Below are 21034 nucleotides of genomic sequence, written 5' to 3'. Positions count from 1 at the left end.
GGGACTGAGAGACACCAGTCAGTGTACAGATATCTCCCTGAGAGAGAGAGGGGGACTGAGAGACACCAGTCAGTGTACAGATATCTCCCTGAGAGAGAGAGGGGGACTGAGAGACACCAGTCAGTGTACAGATATCTCCTGAGAGAGAGAGGGGGACTGAGAGACACCAGTCAGTGTACAGATATCTCCCTGAGAGAAGAGGGGGACTGAGAGACACCAGTCAGTGTACAGATATCTCCCTGAGAGAGAGAGGGGGGACTGAGAGACACCAGTCAGTGTACAGATATCTCCCTGAGAGAGGGGGGACTGAGAGACACCAGTCAGTGTACAGATATCTCCCTGAGAGAGGGGGGACTGAGAGACACCAGTCAGTGTACAGATATCTCCCTGAGAGAGAGGGGGGACTGAGAGACACCAGTCAGTGTACAGATATCTCCCTGAGAGAGAGAGGGGGACTGAGAGACACCAGTCAGTGTACAGATATCTCCCTGAGAGAGAGGGGGGGGGACTGAGAGGACACCAGTCAGTGTACAGATATCTCCCTGAGAGAGAGGGGGGACTGAGAGACACCAGTCAGTGTACAGATATCTCCCTGAGAGAGAGGGGGGACTGAGAGACACCAGTCAGTGTACAGATTCTCCCTGAGAGAGGGGGACTGAGAGACACCAGTCAGTGTACAGATATCTCCCTGAGAGAGAGGGGACTGAGAGACACCAGTCAGTGTACAGATATCTCCCTGAGACGAGAGGGGGACTGAGAGACACCAGTCAGTGTACAGATATCTCCCTGAGAGAGAGAGAGGGACTGAGAGACACCAGTCAGTGTACAGATATCTCCCTGAGAGAGACGAGGGGGGGACTGAGAGACACCAGTCAGTGTACAGATATCTCCCTGAGAGAGAGGGGGACTGAGAGACACCAGTCAGTGTACAGATATCTCCCTGAGAGAGAGAGAGAGGGGACTGAGAGACACCAGTCAGTGTACAGATATCTCCCTGAGAGAGAGGGGGGGGACTGAGAGACACCAGTCAGTGTGCAGATATCTCCCTGAGAGAGGGAGGGGACTGAGAGACACCAGTCAGTGTACAGATATCTCCTGAGAGAGAGAGAGGGGGGACTGAGAGACACCAGTCAGTGTACAGATATCTCCCTGAGAGAGAGGGGACTGAGAGGACACCAGTCAGTGTACAGATATCTCCCTGAGAGAGAGAGAGAGGGGGGGACTGAGAGACACCAGTCAGTGTACAGATATCTCCCTGAGAGAGAGGGGGGACTGAGAACACCAGTCAGTGTACAGATATCTCCCTGAGAGAGAGGGGGACTGAGAAACACCAGTCAGTGTACAGATATCTCCCTGAGAGAGAGAGAGAGGGGGGACTGAGAGACACCAGTCAGTGTACAGATATCTCCCTGAGAGAGGGGGGACTGAGAGACACCAGTCAGTGTACAGATATCTCCCTGAGAGAGATGGACTTGAGAGACACCAGTCAGTGTACAGATATCTCCCTGAGAGAGAGAGGGGGGACTGAGAGACACCAGTCAGTGTACAGATATCTCCCTGAGAGAGAGGGGGGACTGAGAAACACCAGTCAGTGTACAGATATCTCCCTGAGAGAGAGGGGGGACTGAGAAACACCAGTCAGTGTACAGATATCTCCCTGAGAGAGAGAGGGGGGGACTGAGAGACACCAGTCAGTGTACAGATATCTCCCTGAGAGAGAGAGAGGGGGGACTGAGAGACACCAGTCAGTGTACAGATATCTCCCTGAGAGAGAGGGGACTGAGAGACACCAGTCAGTGTACAGATATCTCCCTGAGAGAGAGAGAGAGGGGGACTGAGAGACACCAGTCAGTGTACAGATATCTCCTGAGGAGAGAGGGGGGGGACTGAGAGACACAGTCAGTGTACAGATATCTCCCTGAGAGAGAGGGGGACTGAGAGACACCAATCAGTGTACAGATATCTCCCTGAGAGAGAGAGAGAGGGGGACTGAGAGACACCAGTCAGTGTACAGATATCTCACTGAGAGAGAGAGGGGACTGAGAGACACCAGTCAGTGTACAGATATCTCCCTGAGAGAGAGGGGACTGAGAGACACCAGTCAGTGTACAGATATCTCCTGAGAGAGAGAGGGGACTGAGAGACACCAGTCAGTGTACAGATATCTCCCTGAGAGAGAGGGGGACTGAGAGACACCAGTCAGTGTACAGATATCTCCCTGAGAGAGAGGGGACTGAGAGACACCAGTCAGTGTACAGATATCTCCCTGAGAGAGAGAGAGGGGACTGAGAGACACCAGTCAGTGTACAGATATCTCACTGAGAGAGAGAGGGGACTGAGAGACACCAGTCAGTGTACAGATATCTCCCTGAGAGAGAGAGGGGGACTGAGAGACACCAGGTCAGTGTACAGATATCTCCCTGAGAGAGAGGGGGACTGAGAGACACCAGTCAGTGTACAGATATCTCCTGAGAGAGAGAGGGGACTGAGAGACACCAGTCAGTGTACAGATATCTCCCTGAGAGAGAGAGGGGACTGAGAGACACAGTCAGTGTACAGATATCTCACTGAGAGAGAGAGGGGACTGAGAGACACCAGTCAGTGTACAGATATCTCCCTGAGAGAGAGAGGGGGACTGAGAGACACCAGTCAGTGTACAGATATCACCCTGAGAGAGGGAGAGGGGACTGAGAGACACAGTCAGTGTACAGATATCTCCCTGAGAGAGAGGGGACTGAGAGACACCAGTCAGTGTACAGATATCTCCCTGAGAGAGAGGGGGGGACTGAGAGACACCAGTCAGTGTACAGATATCTCCCTGAGAGAGAGAGAGAGAGGGGACTGAGAGACACCAGTCAGTGTACAGATATCTCCTGAGAGAGAGAGAAGGGACTGAGAGACACCAGTCAGTGTACAGATATCTCCCTGAGAGAGAGAGGGGGGACTGAGAGACACCAGTCAGTGTACAGATATCTCCCTGAGAGAGAGAGAGGGGACTGAGAGACACCAGTCAGTGTACAGATATCTCCCTGAGAGAGAGGGGGGACTGAGAGACACCAGTCAGTGTACAGATATCTCCCTGAGAGAGAGGGGGGACTGAGAGACACCAGTCAGTGTACAGATATCTCCCTGAGAGAGAGAGAGGGGACTGAGAGACACCAGTCAGTGTACAGATATCTCCCTGAGAGAGGGGACTGAGAGACACCAGTCAGTGTACAGATATCTCCCTGAGAGAGAGGGGGGGACTGAGAGACACCAGTCAGTGTACAGATATCTCCCTGAGAGAGAGAGAGAGGGGACTGAGAGACACCAGTCAGTGTACAGATATCTCCCTGAGAGAGAGGGGGGACTGAGAGACACCAGTCAGTGTACAGATATCTCCCTGAGAGAGGGGACTGAGAGACACCAGTCAGTGTACAGATATCTCCCTGAGAGAGAGGGGGACTGAGAGACACCAGTCAATGTACAGATATCTCCCTGAGAGAGAGGGGACTGAGAGACACCAGTCAGTGTACAGATATCTCCCTGAGAGAGAGAGAGAGGGGACTGAGAGACACCAGTCAGTGTACAGATATCTCCCTGAGAGAGAGAGAGAGGGGACTGAGAGACACCAGTCAGTGTACAGATATCTCCCTGAGAGAGAGGGGGGGGACTGAGAGACACCAGTCAGTGTACAGATATCTCCCTGAGAGAGAGAGAGAGGGGACTGAGAGACACCAGTCAGTGTACAGATATCTCCCTGAGAGAGAGGGGGGACTGAGAGAAACCAGTCAGTGTACAGATATCTCCCTGAGAGAGGGGACTGAGAGACACCAGTCAGTGTACAGATATCTCCCTGAGAGAGAGGGGGACTGAGAGACACCAGTCAATGTACAGATATCTCCCTGAGAGAGAGGGGACTGAGAGACACCAGTCAGTGTACAGATATCTCCCTGAGAGAGGGGGGACTGAGAGACACCAGTCAGTGTACAGATATCTCCCTGCGAGAGAGAGAGAGGGGACTGAGAGACACCAGTCAGTGTACAGATATCTCCCTGAGAGAGAGAGAAGGGACTGAGAGACACCAGTCAGTGTACAGATATCTCCCTGAGAGAGAGAGGGGGGACTGAGAGACACCAGTCAGTGTACAGATATCACCCTGAGAGAGAGGGGGGACTGAGAGACACCAGTCAGTGTACAGATATCTCCCTGAGAGAGAGGGGGGACTGAGAGACACCAGTCAGTGTACAGATATCTCCCTGAGAGAGAGGGGGGACTGAGAGACACCAGTCAGTGTACAGATATCACCCTGAGAGAGAGGGGACTGAGAGACACCAGTCAGTGTACAGATATCTCCCTGAGAGAGAGAGAGAGGGGACTGAGAGACACCAGTCAGTGTACAGATATCTCCCTGAGAGAGAGAGGGGGACTGAGAGACACCAGTCAGTGTACAGATATCTCCCTGAGAGAGAGGGGGGACTGAGAGACACCAGTCAGTGTACAGATATCTCCCTGAGAGAGAGAGGGGGGACTGAGAGACACCAGTCAGTGTACAGATATCTCCCTGAGAGAGAGAGAGAGGGGACTGAGAGACACCAGTCAGTGTACAGATATCTCCCTGAGAGAGAGAGGGGGGACTGAGAGACACCAGTCAGTGTACAGATATCTCCCTGAGAGAGAGGGGGGGGACTGAGAGACACCAGTCAGTGCACAGATATCTCCCTGAGAGAGAGAGAGGACTGAGAGACACCAGTCAGTGTACAGATATCTCCCTGAGAGAGAGAGGGGGGGGACTGAGAGACACCAGTCAGTGTACAGATATCACCCTGAGAGAGAGGGGGGACTGAGAGACACCAGTCAGTGTACAGATATCTCCCTGAGAGAGAGAGGACTGAGAGACACCAGTCAGTATACAGATATCTCCCTGAGAGGGGGGACTGAGAGACACCAGTCAGTGTACAGATATCTCCCTGAGAGAGAGGGGACTGAGAGACACCAGTCAGTGTACAGATATCTCCCTGAGAGAGAGTGGACTGAGAGACACCAGTCAGTGTACAGATATCTCCCTGAGAGAGAGAGAGAGGGGACTGAGAGACACCAGTCAGTGTACAGATATCTCCCTGAGAGAGAGAGAGGGGACTGAGAGGGAGATGGATCTACCCTCGGACTTGAGCTCCATAATCCGGGCCTACACTCCCTCCCTCCCCCCGTCCCCCCAGCCCTCGGCCCGGACCTCAGGGCCTGGGTGCCTTGCTCCGACAACAACCGCAGACCCGCCGAGCGACCCCAGGGTTGGCCACCAACAGGAAGGCCCCGCCGGCCACCAGGGCGATGACCCCGGCCGCGCAGGCGCACGCAAAGCTCCAGAGGTGGGCGAACTCGGCCGCGTCGCCCCCGCCGACCTCCCTCTCCCCCTGCCCCTCCTCGGCGTCGCCCCCGTCCTCCCTCAAGATGGAGGCGCAGGCCTCTTCGAACGTGACCAGTCCCGCGATGGCCAGCATCCCTGTGGGTGGGGGGGGTATGGGGGGGGGGGGGGGGGCGAAAGGTGAAAGGTCAAAAGCCGTCAAACCCTGACCCTCCCCTTCCCACCGCGCCCCCCCCCCCCCCCCCCTCGACTTCCTGTTCCTCGCCCTGGGACGGCCATGTTGTTGCTCAGCTCTGCACAGCCTTCCCATAATGCCTCACACTTGACCGAAACAGGACATGACCGTAATCCACCCTAACCCCCACCTCCCTGGGCACTATGGGTAATTTAGCACGGCCAATTCCCCCACCCTAACCCGCACATCCCTGGGCACTATGGGTAATTTAGCACGGCCAATCCCTCCACCCTAACCCGCACATCCCTGGGCACTATGGGTAATTTAGCACGGCCAATCCCTCCACCCTAACCCGCACATCCCTGGGCACTATGGGTAATTTAGCACGGCCAATCCCTCCACCCTAACCCGCACATCCCTGGGCACTATGGGTAATTTAGCACGGTCAATCCCCCACCCTAACCTGCACATCCCTGGGCACTATGGGTAATTTAGCACGGTCAATCCCCACCCTAACCTGCCCGTCTTTGGACGGTGGGAGGAAACCGGAGCCCCCCGGAGGAATCCCACGCAGACCCGGGGGGGTGGGGAATGTGCAAACCCCCCACAGGGACAGTCCCCCCCCCCCGAGGCTGGGATCGAACCTGGCGCCGTGAGGCAGCAGGCGCTAACCCACCGAGCCCCCGCGCTGCCCTTGACCTATTTCCTTGTTCCCCACAGCGACCTCTGATTGTCCAGCCTCTCTTTCGAACGTAACCCCATCTGGAGAAACTCTTCGACTCTTCCTTTATATTACAGGCTAGCGTCCCCCCACCCCCCCCGATTTAGTCTTCTCCCTCCTTTCACCGCGACCACATCCCCCCCCGACAAGGTTGGTCTTAGTTAGCTGGTCGTAGGATACAGAGGGACAGGGATCAGCCGCAGAGCTGGGCCGAGAGGTGGCGAATGCAGTTTAAGGCTGAAAAGTGTGAGGTGATTGACTTTGGATGGGGGAGCAGGAATGCAGGGTCCTGGGCTCGTGGTGAGGTCCTGGGTTGTGTCGCTGAGCAGAGAGATCTCGGTGTCCCGGGAGCCCTGAAAGTTGCCCCCCCACCCCACCCCCCAGGGATGATAGAGTTTGTTCAGAAGGCGTATGGTGTGTTCACTTTTATTGGGAGAGGGATCGGGTTCCAGAACCAGGAGGTTATGCTGCAGCTGTACAAAACTCTGGTACGGCCGCACTTAGAGTCTTGGGGACAGCTCTGGTTACAGGAAGGATGTGGAACCTTTGGAAACGGGTTATTTCAGCAAGGCGTTCGATAAGGTCCCCCATGGTAGGCTACTGCAAAAACTACGGAGGTCTGGCGTTGAGGGTGAGTTAGAGGTTTGGATTAGGAATTGGCCGGCTGGAAGGAGACAGAGGGTAGGAGTCGATGGTAAAGGTTCATCTTGGAGCGCAGTTACTAGCGGTGTTCCGCAAGGATCTGTTTTGGGACCATTGCTGTTTGTCATTTTTTATAAATGACCTGGAGGAAGGGTTAGAAGGTTGGGTGAGCAAGTTTGCGGATGATCCGAAAGTCGGTGGAGTTGTAGACAGTGAGGAAGGATGCGTCAGGTTACAGTGGGATATAGAGAAGCTGCAGAGCTGGGCAGAAAGGTGGCAAATGGAGTTCAATGTGGGTAAGTGTGAGGTGATTCACTTTGGTAAGAGTAACAAGAAGATGGGGGACTGGGCTAATGGTCGGATACTTGGTCGTGTGGATGAGCAGAGGGATCTTGGTGTCCATGTACACAGATCTCTGAAAGTTGCCACCCAGGTAAACAGTGCGGTGAAGAAGGCATATGGCGTACTGGCTTTTATTGGTAGAGGAATTGAGTTCCGGAGTCCTGAGGTCATGCTGCAGTTGTATAAGACTCTGGTGCGGCCGCATCTGGAGTATTGTGTGCAGTTTTGGTCGCCATACTATAGGAAGGATGTGGAGACACTGGAACGGGTGCAGAGGAAGTTTACCAGGATGTTGCCTGGTATGGTAGGACGATCGTATGGGGAAAGGCCAAGGCACTTGGGGCTGTTCTCATTGGAGAAAAGAAGGTTTAGGGGAGATTTGATAGAGGTGTACAAGATGATTAGGGGGTTAGATAGGGTTGACAGTGAGGACCTTTTTCCACGTATGGAGTCAGCTATTACGAGGGGGCGTAGCTTTAAATTAAGGGGGGGTAGATATAGGACTGATGTTAGGGGTAGGTTCTTCACTCAGCAAGTCGTAAGTTCATGGAATGCCCTGCCAGTAGCAGTGGTGGATTCTCCCTCTTTATGGGCATTTAAACGGGCATTGGATGGGCATGTAGAGGTTATTGGGCTAGTGGAGGTTAGGTTGGGCTAGGATCGGCGCAACATCGAGGGCCGAAGGGCCTGTACTGCGATGTGTCTTTCTATGTTCGATGGTTCAGAGGAGATAGACCGGGAGGTCACCAGGTACAGAGGGAGGGTCGGACGAGGAAGGGCTGAGGGACGCGGGGCTGTTGGCGTCGGAGAGAGGCAGGTCGAGAGGTGACTCAAACTGGGAGGTGGAAGGTAATCCGAGGGTTCGATCGGGTGGACAGGGGAGAGCCCGTTCCCTCAGATGGGGAGGGCTAACACCAGGGGATACAGCTTTAAACTGAGGGCTGACACATCTAGGACAGATTCCAGAGGTAGCGTCTTTACTCAGAGAGCAGGAGGGGGCGTAGAACGCACTGCCTGCAACAGCAGGAGGCTCACCAGCTTCAAGGGCGTTCAACAGGTCGGAGGAGAGACATATGGATGAGAACAGAATTGTGTAGGTTAGGTATGGACATAGCATAAACATATGGATGGGAATGGGATAGTGTAGGATCGGTGTGGACATATCATAAACATATGGATGGGAATGGTATAGTGTAGGATCGGTGTGGACATATCATAAACATATGGTTGGGAATGGGATAGTGTAGGATCGGTGTGGATATATCATAAACATATGGATGTTAATGGGATAGTGTAGGATCGGTGTGGACATATAAATATATGGATGTGAATGGGATAGTGTAGGATCGGTGTGGACATATCATAAACATATGGATGGGAATGGGATAGTGTAGGATCGGAGTGGACATATCATAAACATATGGATGAGAACAGAATTGTGGAGGTTAGATGTGGACATATCATAAATATATGGATGGGAATGGTATAGTGTAGGATCAATGTGGACATATCATAAACATATGGATGGGAATGGAATAGTGTAGGATCGGTGTGGACTTATCATAAATTTATGGATGGGAATGGGATAGTGTAGGATCGGTGTGGACATATCATAAACATATGGATGGGAATGGGATAGTGTAGGATCGGTGTGGACATATCATAAACATGTGGTTGGGAATGGGATAGTGTAGGATCGGTGTGGACATATCATAACCATATGGATGGGAATGGGATAGTGTAGGATCGGTGTGGACATATCATAAACATATGGATGGGAATGGGATAGTGTAGGATCGGTGTGGACATATCATAAACATATGGATGGGAATGGGATAGTGTAGGATCGGTGTGGACATATCATAAACATATGGATGGGAATGGGATAGTGTAGGTTCGGTGTGGACATACCATAAACATATGGATGGGAATGGGATAGTGTAGGATCGGTGTGGACATACCATAAACATATGGATGGGAATGGGATAGTGTAGGATCGGTGTGGACATACCATAAACATATGGATGGGAATGGGATGGTGTCGGATCGGTGTGGACATATCATAAACATATGGATGGGAATGGGATAGTGTAGGATCGGTGTGGACATATCATAAACATATGGATGGGAATGGGATAGTGTAGGATCGGTGTGGACATATCATAAACATATGGATGGGAATGGGATAATGTAGGATCATTGTGGATATATCATAAACATATGGATGGGAATGGGATAATGTAGGATCGGTGTGGATATATCATAAACATATGGATGGGAATGGGATAGTGCAGGATCGGTGTGGACATACCATAAACATATGGATGGGAATGGGATAGTGTAGGATCGGTGTGGACATATCATAAACATATGGATGGGAATGGGATAGTGTAGGATCGGTGTGGACATATCATAAACATATGGATGGGAATGGGAGAGTGTAGGATCGGTGTGGACATATCATAAACATATGGATGGGAATGGGAGAGTGCAGGATCGGTGTGGACATATCATAAACATATGGATGGGAATGGGATAGTGTAGGATCGGTGTGGACATATCATAAACATATGGATGGGATTGGGAAAGTGCAGGATCGGTGTGGACATATCATAAACATATGGATAGGATTGGGAGAGTGCAGGATCGGTGTGGACATACCATAAACATATGGATGAGAATGGGATAGTGTAGGATCGGTGTGGACATATCATAAACATATGTATGGGAATGGTATAGTGTAGGATCGGTGTGGACATATCATAAACATACGGATGGGAATGGTATAGTAATTGTTCGGTGTGGGCATATCATAAACATATGGATGGGAATGGGATAGTGTAGGTTCGGTGTGGACATATCATAAACATATGGATGGGATGGTATAGTGTAGGATCAGTGTGGACATATCATAAACATGTGGATGGGAATGGGATGGTGTCGGATCGGTGTGGGCATATCAAAAATGTATGGATGGGAATGGTATAGTGTAGGATAGGTGTGCACATATCATAAACATATGGATGGGAATGGGATAGGGTAGGTTCGGTGTGGACATATCATAAACATATGGATGGGAATGGTATAGTGTAGGATCGGTGTGGACATATCATAAACATATGGATGGGAATGGGATGGTGTAGGATAGGTGTGGACATATCATAAACATATGGATGGGATGGTATAGTGTAGGATCAGTGTGGACATATCATAAACATATGGATGGGAATGGGATAGTGTTGGATCGGTGTGCACATACCATAAACATATGGATGGGAATGGGATAGTGTAGGATCGGTGTGGACATACCATAAACATATGGATGGGAATGGGATAGTGTAGGATCAGTGTGGACATACCATAAACATCTGGATGGGAATGGGATAGTGTAGGATCGGTGTGGACATATCATAAATATGTAGATGGGAATGGGATAATCCAGGATCGGTGTGGACATATCATAAATATATGAACGGGAATGGGATAGTTTAGGATCGGTGTGGACATATCAAAAATGTATGGATGGGATTGGGATAGTGTAGGATCGGTGTGGACATATCATAAACATATGGATTGGAATGGGATAGGGTAGGATCAGTGTGGACATATCATAAACATATGGATGGGAATGGGATAGTGTAGGATCGGTGTGGACATATCATAAACATATGGATGGGAATGGTATAGTGTAGGATCGGTGTGGACATATCATAAACATATGGATGGGAATGGTATAGTGATTGATCAGTGTGGGCATATCATAAACATATGGATGGGAATGGGATAGTGTAGGATCAGTGTGGACATATCATAAACATATGGATGGGAATGGGATAGTGTAGGATCGGTGTGGACATATCATAAACATATGGATGGGAATGGGATAGTGTAGGATCGGTGTGGACATATCATAAACATGTGGTTGGGAATGGGATAGTGTAGGATCAGTGTGGACATATCATAAACATATGGATGGGAATGGTATAGTGTAGGATCGATGTGGACATATCATAAACATATGGATGGGAATGGTATAGTGATTGATCAGTGTGGGCATATCATAAACATATGGATGGGAAGGGATAGTGTAGGATAGGTGTGGACATATCATAAACATGTGGATGGGAATGGGATAGTGTAGGATCGGTGTGGGCATATCATAAACATATGGATAGGAATGGTATACTGATTGTTCGGTGTGGGCATATCATAAACATATGGATGGGAATGGGATAGTGCAAGATCGGTGTGGACATATTATAAATATATGCATGGGAATGGGATAGTGTAGGATCGCAGTGGACATATCATAAACATATGCATGGGAATGGGATAGTGTAGGATCGGTGTGGACATATCATAAACATGTGGTTGGGAATGGGATAGTGTAGGATCGGTGTGGACATATCATAAACATGTGGATGGGAATGGGATAGTGTAGGATCGGTGTGGACCTATCATAAACATATGGATGGGAATGGGATGTTGTAGGATCGGTGTGGACATATCATAAACATATGGATGGCAAAGGGATAGTGTAGGATCGATGTGGACATATCATAAATATATGGATGGGAATGGGATAGTGTAGGATCGATGTGGACATACCATAAACATATGGATGGGAATGGGATAGTGTAGGATCGATGTGGACATACCATAAACATATGGATGGGAATGGGATAGTGTAGGATCGGTGTGGACATATCATAAACATATGGTTCGGAATGGGATAGTGTAGGATCGGTGTGGGCATATCAAAAATGTATGGATGGGAATGGTATAGTGTAGGATAGATGTGGACATATCATAAACATATGGATGGGAATGGGATAGGGTAGGTTCGGTGTGGACATATCATAAACATATGGATGGGAATGGGATAGGGTAGGTTCGGTGTGGACATATCATAAACATATGGATGGGAATGGGATAGTGTAGGATCGGTGTGGACATATCATAAACATATGGATGGGGATGGGATAGTGTGGGATCGGTGTGGACATATCATAAACATATGGATGGGAATGGGATAGTGTAGGATCGGTGTGGACATACCATAAACATATGGATGGGAAGGGGATAGTGTAGGATCGATGTGGACATACCATAAACATATGGATGGGAATGGGATAGTGCAGGATCGGTGTGGACATACCATAAACATATGGATGGGAATGGGATAGTGCAGGATCGGTGTGGACATATCATAAACATATGGATGGGAGTGGGATAGTGTAGGATCAGTGTGGACATATCATAGACATATGGATGGGAATAGGATAGTGTAGGATGGGTGTGGGCATATCATAAACATATGGATGGGAATGGGATAGTGTAGGATCGGTGTGGGCATGTCATAAATATGTGGATGGGAATGGGATAGTGTAGGATCGGTGTGGACATACCATAAACATATGGATGGGAGTGGGATAGTGTAGGATCAGTGTGGACATATCATAGACATATGGATGGGAATGGGATAGTGTAGGATGGGTGTGGGCATATCATAAACACATGGATGGGAATGGGATAGTGTAGGATCGGTGTGGGCATATCATAAATATGTGGATGGGAATAGGATAGTGCAGGTTCTGGCGTGGACATATCATAATCATATAGATGGGAATGGTATAGTGATTGTTCGGTGCGGACCTAACATAAACATATGGATGGGAATGGGATAGTGTAGGACCGGTGTGGGCATATCATAAACATATGGATGGGAATGGGATAGTGTAGGATCGGTGTGGACATATCATAAACATATGGATGGGAATGGGATAGTGTAGAATCGCTGTGGACATATCAAAAACATATGGATGGGAATGGGATAGTGTAGGATCGGTGTGGACATATCATAAACATATGGATGGGAATGGGATAGTGTAGGATCGGTGTGGACATATCATAAACATATGGATGGGAATGGGATAGTGTAGGATCGGTGTGGACATATCATAAACATATGGATGGGAATGGGATAGTGTAGGATCGGTGTGGACATATCATAAACATATGGATGGGAATGGGATAGTGTAGGATCGGTGTGGACATATCATAAACATATGGATGGGAATGGGATAATGTAGGATCGGTGTGTACATATCAGAAACATATGAATGGGAATGGGATAGTGTAGGATCGGTGTGGACATATCATAAACATACCGATGGGAACGGGATAGTGTAGGATCGGTGTGGACATATCATAAACATACGGATGGGAATGGGATACTGTAGGATCGGTGTGGACATACCATAAACATATGGATGGCAATGGGATAGTGTAGGATCGGTGTGGACATACCATAAACATCTGGATGGGAATGGGATAGTGTAGGATCGGTGTGGACATACCATAAACATATGGATGGGAATGGGATAATGTAGGATCGGTGTGGATATATCATAAACATATGGATGGGAATGGGATAGTGTAGGATTGGTGTGGACATATCATAAACATATGGATGGGAATGGGACAGTGCAGGATCTGTGTGGACATATCATAACCATATGGATGGGAATGGGATAGTGTAGGATCGGTGTGGACATATCATAACCATATGGATGGGAATGGGATAGTGTAGGATCGGTGTGGACATACCATACACATATGGATGTGAATGGGATAGTGTAGGATCGATGTGGACATACCATAAACATATGGATGGGAATGGGATAGTGCAGGATCAGTGTGGACATACCATAAACATATGGATGGGAATGGGATAGTGTAGGATCGGTGTGGACATACCATAAAAATATGGATGGGAATGGGATAGTGTAGGATCGGTGTGGACATACCATAAACATATGGATGGGAATGGGATAGTGTAGAATCGGTGTGGACATATCAAAAACATACGGATGGGAATGGGATAGTGTAGGATCGGTGTGGACATATCATAAACATATGGATGGTAATGGGATAGTGTAGGATCGGTGTGGACATATCATAAACATACGGATGGGAATGGGATACTGTAGGATCGGTGTGGACCTATCATAAACATATGGATGGGAATGGGATGTTGTAGGATCGGTGTGGACATATCATAAACATATGGATGGCAAAGGGATAGTGTAGGATCGATGTGGACATATCATAAATATATGGATGGGAATGGGATAGTGTAGGATCGATGTGGACATACCATAAACATATGGATGGGAATGGGATAGTGTAGGATCGATGTGGACATACCATAAACATATGGATGGGAATGGGATAGTGTAGGATCGGTGTGGACATATCATAAACATATGGTTCGGAATGGGATAGTGTAGGATCGGTGTGGGCATATCAAAAATGTATGGATGGGAATGGTATAGTGTAGGATAGATGTGGACATATCATAAACATATGGATGGGAATGGGATAGGGTAGGTTCGGTGTGGACATATCATAAACATATGGATGGGAATGGGATAGGGTAGGTTCGGTGTGGACATATCATAAACATATGGATGGGAATGGGATAGTGTAGGATCGGTGTGGACATATCATAAACATATGGATGGGGATGGGATAGTGTGGGATCGGTGTGGACATCTCATAAACATATGGATGGGAATGGGATAGTGTAGGATCGGTGTGGACATACCATAAACATATGGATGGGAATGGGATAGTGTAGGATCGATGTGGACATACCATAAACATATGGATGGGAATGGGATAGTGCAGGATCGGTGTGGACATACCATAAACATATGGATGGGAATGGGATAGTGCAGGATCGGTGTGGACATATCATAAACATATGGATGGGAGTGGGATAGTGTAGGATCAGTGTGGACATATCATAGACATATGGATGGGAATAGGATAGTGTAGGATGGGTGTGGGCATATCATAAACATATGGATGGGAATGGGATAGTGTAGGATCGGTGTGGGCATGTCATAAATATGTGGATGGGAATGGGATAGTGTAGGATCGGTGTGGACATACCATAAACATATGGATGGGAGTGGGATAGTGTAGGATCAGTGTGGACATATCATAGACATATGGATGGGAATGGGATAGTGTAGGATGGGTGTGGGCATATCGTAAACACATGGATGGGAATGGGATAGTGTAGGATCGGTGTGGGCATATCATAAATATGTGGTTGGGAATAGGATAGTGCAGGTTCTGGCGTGGACATATCATAATCATATAGATGGGAATGGTATAGTGATTGTTCGGTGTGGACCTAACATAAACATATGGATGGGAATGGGATAGTGTAGGACCGGTGTGGGCATATCATAAACATATGGATGGGAATGGGATAGTGTAGGATCGGTGTGGACATATCATAAACATATGGATGGGAATGGGATAGTGTAGAATCGGTGTGGACATATCAAAAACATATGGATGGGAATGGGATAGTGTAGGATCGGTGTGGACATATCATAAACATATGGATGGGAATGGGATAGTGTAGGATCGGTGTGGACATATCATAAACATATGGATGGGAATGGGATAGTGTAGGATCGGTGTGGACATATCATAAACATATGGATGGGAATGGGATAGTGTAGGATCGGTGTGGACATATCATAAACATATGGATGGGAATGGGATAGTGTAGGATCGGTGTGGACATATCATAAACATATGGATGGGAATGGGATAATGTAGGATCGGTGTGTACATATCAGAAAGATATGAATGGGAATGGGATAGTGTAGGATCGGTGTGGACATATCATAAACATACCGATGGGAACGGGATAGTGTAGGATCGGTGTGGACATATCATAAACATACGGATGGGAATGGGATACTGTAGGATCGGTGTGGACATACCATAAACATATGGATGGCAATGGGATAGTGTAGGATCGGTGTGGACATACGATAAACATCTGGATGGGAATGGGATAGTGTAGGATCGGTGTGGACATACCATAAACATATGGATGGGAATGGGATAATGTAGGATCGGTGTGGATATATCATAAACATATGGATGGGAATGGGAATGGGATAGTGTAGGATTGGTGTGGACATATCATAAACATATGGATGGGAATGGGACAGTGCAGGATCTGTGTGGACATATCATAACCATATGGATGGGAATGGGATAGTGTAGGATCGGTGTGGACATATCATAACCATATGGATGGGAATGGGATAGTGTAGGATCGGTGTGGACATACCATACACATATGGATGTGAATGGGATAGTGTAGGATCGATGTGGACATACCATAAACATATGGATGGGAATGGGATAGTGCAGGATCAGTGTGGACATACCATAAACATATGGATGGGAATGGGATAGTGTAGGATCGGTGTGGACATACCATAAAAATATGGATGGGAATGGGATAGTGTAGGATCGGTGTGGACATACCATAAACATATGGATGGGAATGGGATAGTGTAGAATCGGTGTGGACATATCAAAAACATACGGATGGGAATGGGATAGTGTAGGATCGGTGTGGACATATCATAAACATATGGATGGGAATGGGATAGTGTAGGATCAGTGTGGACATATCATAAACATATGGATGGTAATGGGATAGTGTAGGATCGGTGTGGACATATCATAAACATACGGATGGGAATGGGATACTGTAGGATCGGTGTGGACATATAAACATATGGATGGGAATGGGATAGTGTAGGATCGGTGCGGACATATCATAAACATATGGATGGGAATGGGATAGTGTAGGATCGGTGTGGACATACCATAAACATATGGATGGGAATGGGATAGTGCAGAATCGGTGTGGACATACCATAAACATATGGATGGGAATGGGATAGTGTAGGATCGGTGTGGACATATCATAAACATATGGATGGGAATGGGATAGTGTAGGATCGGTGTGGACATATCATAAACATATGGATGGGAATGGGATAGTGCAGGATCGGTGTGGACATACCATAAACATATGGATGGCAATGGGATAGTGTAGGATCAGTGTGGACATACGATAAACATCTGGATGGGAATGGGATAGTGTAGGATCGGTGTGGACATACCATAAACATATGGATGGGAATGGGATAATGTAGGATCGGTGTGGATATATCATAAACATATGGATGGGAATGGGATAGTGTAGGATCGGTGTGGACATATCACAAATATATGGATGGGAATGATATAGTGTAGGATCGGTGCGGACATATCATAAACATATGGATGGTAATGGGATAGTGCAGGAACGGTGTGGACATATCATAAACATATGGATGGGAATGGGATAGTGTAGGATCGGTGTGGACATATCATAAACATATGGATGGGAATGGGATAGTGTTGGATCGGTGTGGACATATCATAAACATATGGATGGGAATGGGATAGTGTAGGATCAGTGTGGACATATCATAAACATATGGATGGGAATGGGATAGTGTAGGATCGGTGTGGACATATCATAAACACATGGATGGGAATGGGATAGTGTAGGATCGGTGTGGACATATCATAAACATATGGATGGGAATGGGATAGTGTAGGATCGGTGTGGACATATCATAAACATATGGATGGGAATGGGATAGTGCAGGATAGGTGTGGACATATCATAAACATATGGATGGGAATGGGATAGTGTAGGATCGGTGTGGACATATCATAAACATATGGATGGTAATGGGATAGTGTAGGATCGGTGTGGACATATCATAAATATATGGATGGGAATGATATAGTGTAGGATCGGTGCGGACATATCATAAACATATGGATGGTAATGGGATAGTGTAGGATCGGTGCGGACATATCATAAACATATGGATGGGAATGGGATAGTGTAGGATCGGTGTGGGCATATCATAAACATATGGATGGGAATGGGATAGTGTAGGATCGGTGTGGACATATCATAAACATATGGATGGGAATGGGATAGTGTAGGATCGGTGTGGACATATCATAAACATATGGATGGGAATGGGATAGTGTAGGATCGGTGTGGACATATCATAAACATATGGATGGGAATGGGATAGTGTAGGATCGGTGTGGACATCTCATAAACACATGGATGGGAATGGTATAGTGTAGGATCGGTGTGGACATACCATAACCATATGGATGGGAATGGTATAGTGTAGGATCGGTGTGGACATATCATAAACATATGGATGGGAATGGTATAGTGATTGATCAGTGTGGGCATATCATAAACATATGGATGGGAAGGGATAGTGTAGGATCGGTGTTGACATATCATAAATATATGGATGGGAATAGGATAGTGTAGGATCGGTGTGGACATATCATAAACATATGGATGGGAATGGGATAGTGTCGGATCGGTGTGGACATATCATAAACACATGGATGGGAATGGGATAGTGTAGGATCGGTGTGGACATATCATAAACATATGGATGGGGATGGGATAGTGTGGGATCGGTGTGGACATATCATAAACACATGGATGGGAATGGGACAGTGTAGGATCGGTGTGGACATATCATAAACATATGGATGGGAATGGTATAGTGATTGATCAGTGTGGGCATATCATAAACATATGGATGGGAAGGGATAGTGTAGGATCGGTGTTGACATATCATAAATATATGGATGGGAATAGGATAGTGTAGGATCGGTGTGGACATATCATAAACATATGGATGGGAATGGGATAGTGTAGGATCGGTGTGGACATATCATAAACATATGGATGGGAATGGGATAGTGTAGGATCGGTGTGGACATATCATCAACATATGGATGGAAATGGGATAGTGTAGGATCGGTGTGGACATATCATAAACATATGGATGGTAATGGGATAGTGTAGGATCGGTGTGGGCATATCATAAACATATGGATGGGAATGGTATAGTATAGGATCGGTGTGGACATATCATAAACATATGGATGGGAATGGGATAGTGCTGGATCGGTGTGGGCATATCATAAACATATGGATGGGAATGGTATAGTGTAGGATCAGTGTGGACATATCATAAATATATGGATGGGAATGGGATAGTGCAGGATCAGTGTGGAGATATCATAAACATATGGATGGGAATGGGATAGTGCAGGATCGGTGTGGACATATCATAAACATATGGATGGGAATGGGATAGTGTAGGATTGGTGTGGACATATCATAAACACATGGATGGGAATGGGACAGTGTAGGATCGGTGTGGACATATCATAAACATATGGATGGGAATGGTATAGTGCAGGATCTGTGTGGACATATCATAAACATATGGATGGGAATGGGATAGTGTAGGATCGGTGTGGACATATCATAAACATATGGATGGGAATGGGATAGTGTAGGATCGGTGTGGACATATCATAAATATATGGATGAGAATGATATAGTGTAGGATCGGTGCGGACATATCATAAACATATGGATGGTAATGGGATAGTGCAGGATCGGTGTGGACATATCATAAACATATGGATGGGAATGGGATAGTGTAGGATCGGTGTGGACATATCATAAACATATGGATGGTAATGGGATCGTGCAGGATCGGTGTGGACATATCATAAACATATGGATGGGAATGGGATAATGTTGGATCGGTGCGGACATATCATAAACATATGGATGGGAATGGGATAGTGTAGGATCGGTGTGGACATATCATAAACATATGGATGGGAATGGGATAGTGTAGGATCGGTGTGGACATCTCATAAACACATGGATGGGAATGGTATAGTGTAGGATCGGTGTGGACATACCATAACCATGTGGATGGGAATGGTATAGTGTAGGATCGGTGTGGACATATCATAAACATATGGATGGGAATGGTACAGTGATTGATCAGTGTGGGCATATCATAAACATATGGATGGGAAGGGATAGTGTAGGATCGGTGTTGACATATCATAAATATATGGATTGGAATAGGATAGTGTAGGATCGGGGTGGACATATCATAAACATATGGATGGGAATGGGATAGTGTAGGATCGGTGTGGGCATATCATAAACATATGGATGGGAACGGGATAGTGTAGGATCGGTGTGGACATATCATAAACATATGGATGGGAATGGTATAGTGATTGATCAGTGTGGGCATATCATAAACATATGGATGGAAAGGGATAGTGTAGGATCGGTGTGGTCATATCATAAACATATGGATGGGAATGGGATAGTGTAGGATCGGTGTGGGCATATCATAAACATATGGATGGGAACGGGTTAGTGTAGGATCGGTGTGGACATATCATAAACATATGGATGGGAATGGTATAGTGATTGATCAGTGTGGGCATATCATAAACATATGGATGGGAATGGGATAGTGTAGGATCGGTGTGGACATATCATAAACATATGGATGGGAATGGGATAGTGTAGGATCGGTGTGGACATATCATCAACATATGGATGGAAATGGGATAGTGTAGGATCGGTGTGGACATATCATAAACATATGGATGGTAATGGGATAGTGTAGGATCGGTGTGGGCATATCATAAACATTTGGATGGGAATGGTATAGTATAGGATCGGTGTGGACATATCATAAACATATGGATGGGAATGGGATAGTGCTGGATCGGTGTGGACATATCATAAACATATGGATGGGAATGGGATAGTGCTGGATCGGTGTAGGCATATCATAAACATATGGATGGGAACGGGTTAGTGTAGGATCGGTGTGGACATATCATAAACATATGGATGGGAATGGTATAGTGATTGATCAGTGTGGGCATATCATAAACATATGGATGGGAAGGGATAGTGTAGGATCGGTGTTGACATATCATAAATATATGGATGGGAATAGGATAGTGTAGGATCGGTGTGGACATATCA

At 47.0% G+C, this 21034-nt stretch overlaps 1 long non-coding RNA gene across 1 annotated transcript in view; it reads right to left on the bottom strand.

Moving 5' to 3' along the window:
- Window positions 1-5402: 5402 nt before the first annotated feature.
- The window catches only part of LOC140473546 (uncharacterized), an 81030-nt gene continuing 65398 nt past the window's right edge, over window positions 5403-21034 (bottom strand). The window contains exon 3 of the long non-coding RNA XR_011958412.1: window positions 5403-5482. This is a non-coding gene — a long non-coding RNA (uncharacterized lncRNA). The remainder of the gene's footprint in view (window positions 5483-21034) is intronic.

This window comes from Chiloscyllium punctatum, unplaced genomic scaffold, assembly GCF_047496795.1.
Source record: "Chiloscyllium punctatum isolate Juve2018m unplaced genomic scaffold, sChiPun1.3 scaffold_638, whole genome shotgun sequence".
Classification (NCBI taxonomy): Eukaryota; Metazoa; Chordata; class Chondrichthyes; order Orectolobiformes; family Hemiscylliidae; genus Chiloscyllium; species Chiloscyllium punctatum.
Note: the sequence above shows the minus strand (reverse complement) of the source record. Positions and strands in the feature narration are given on the sequence as shown.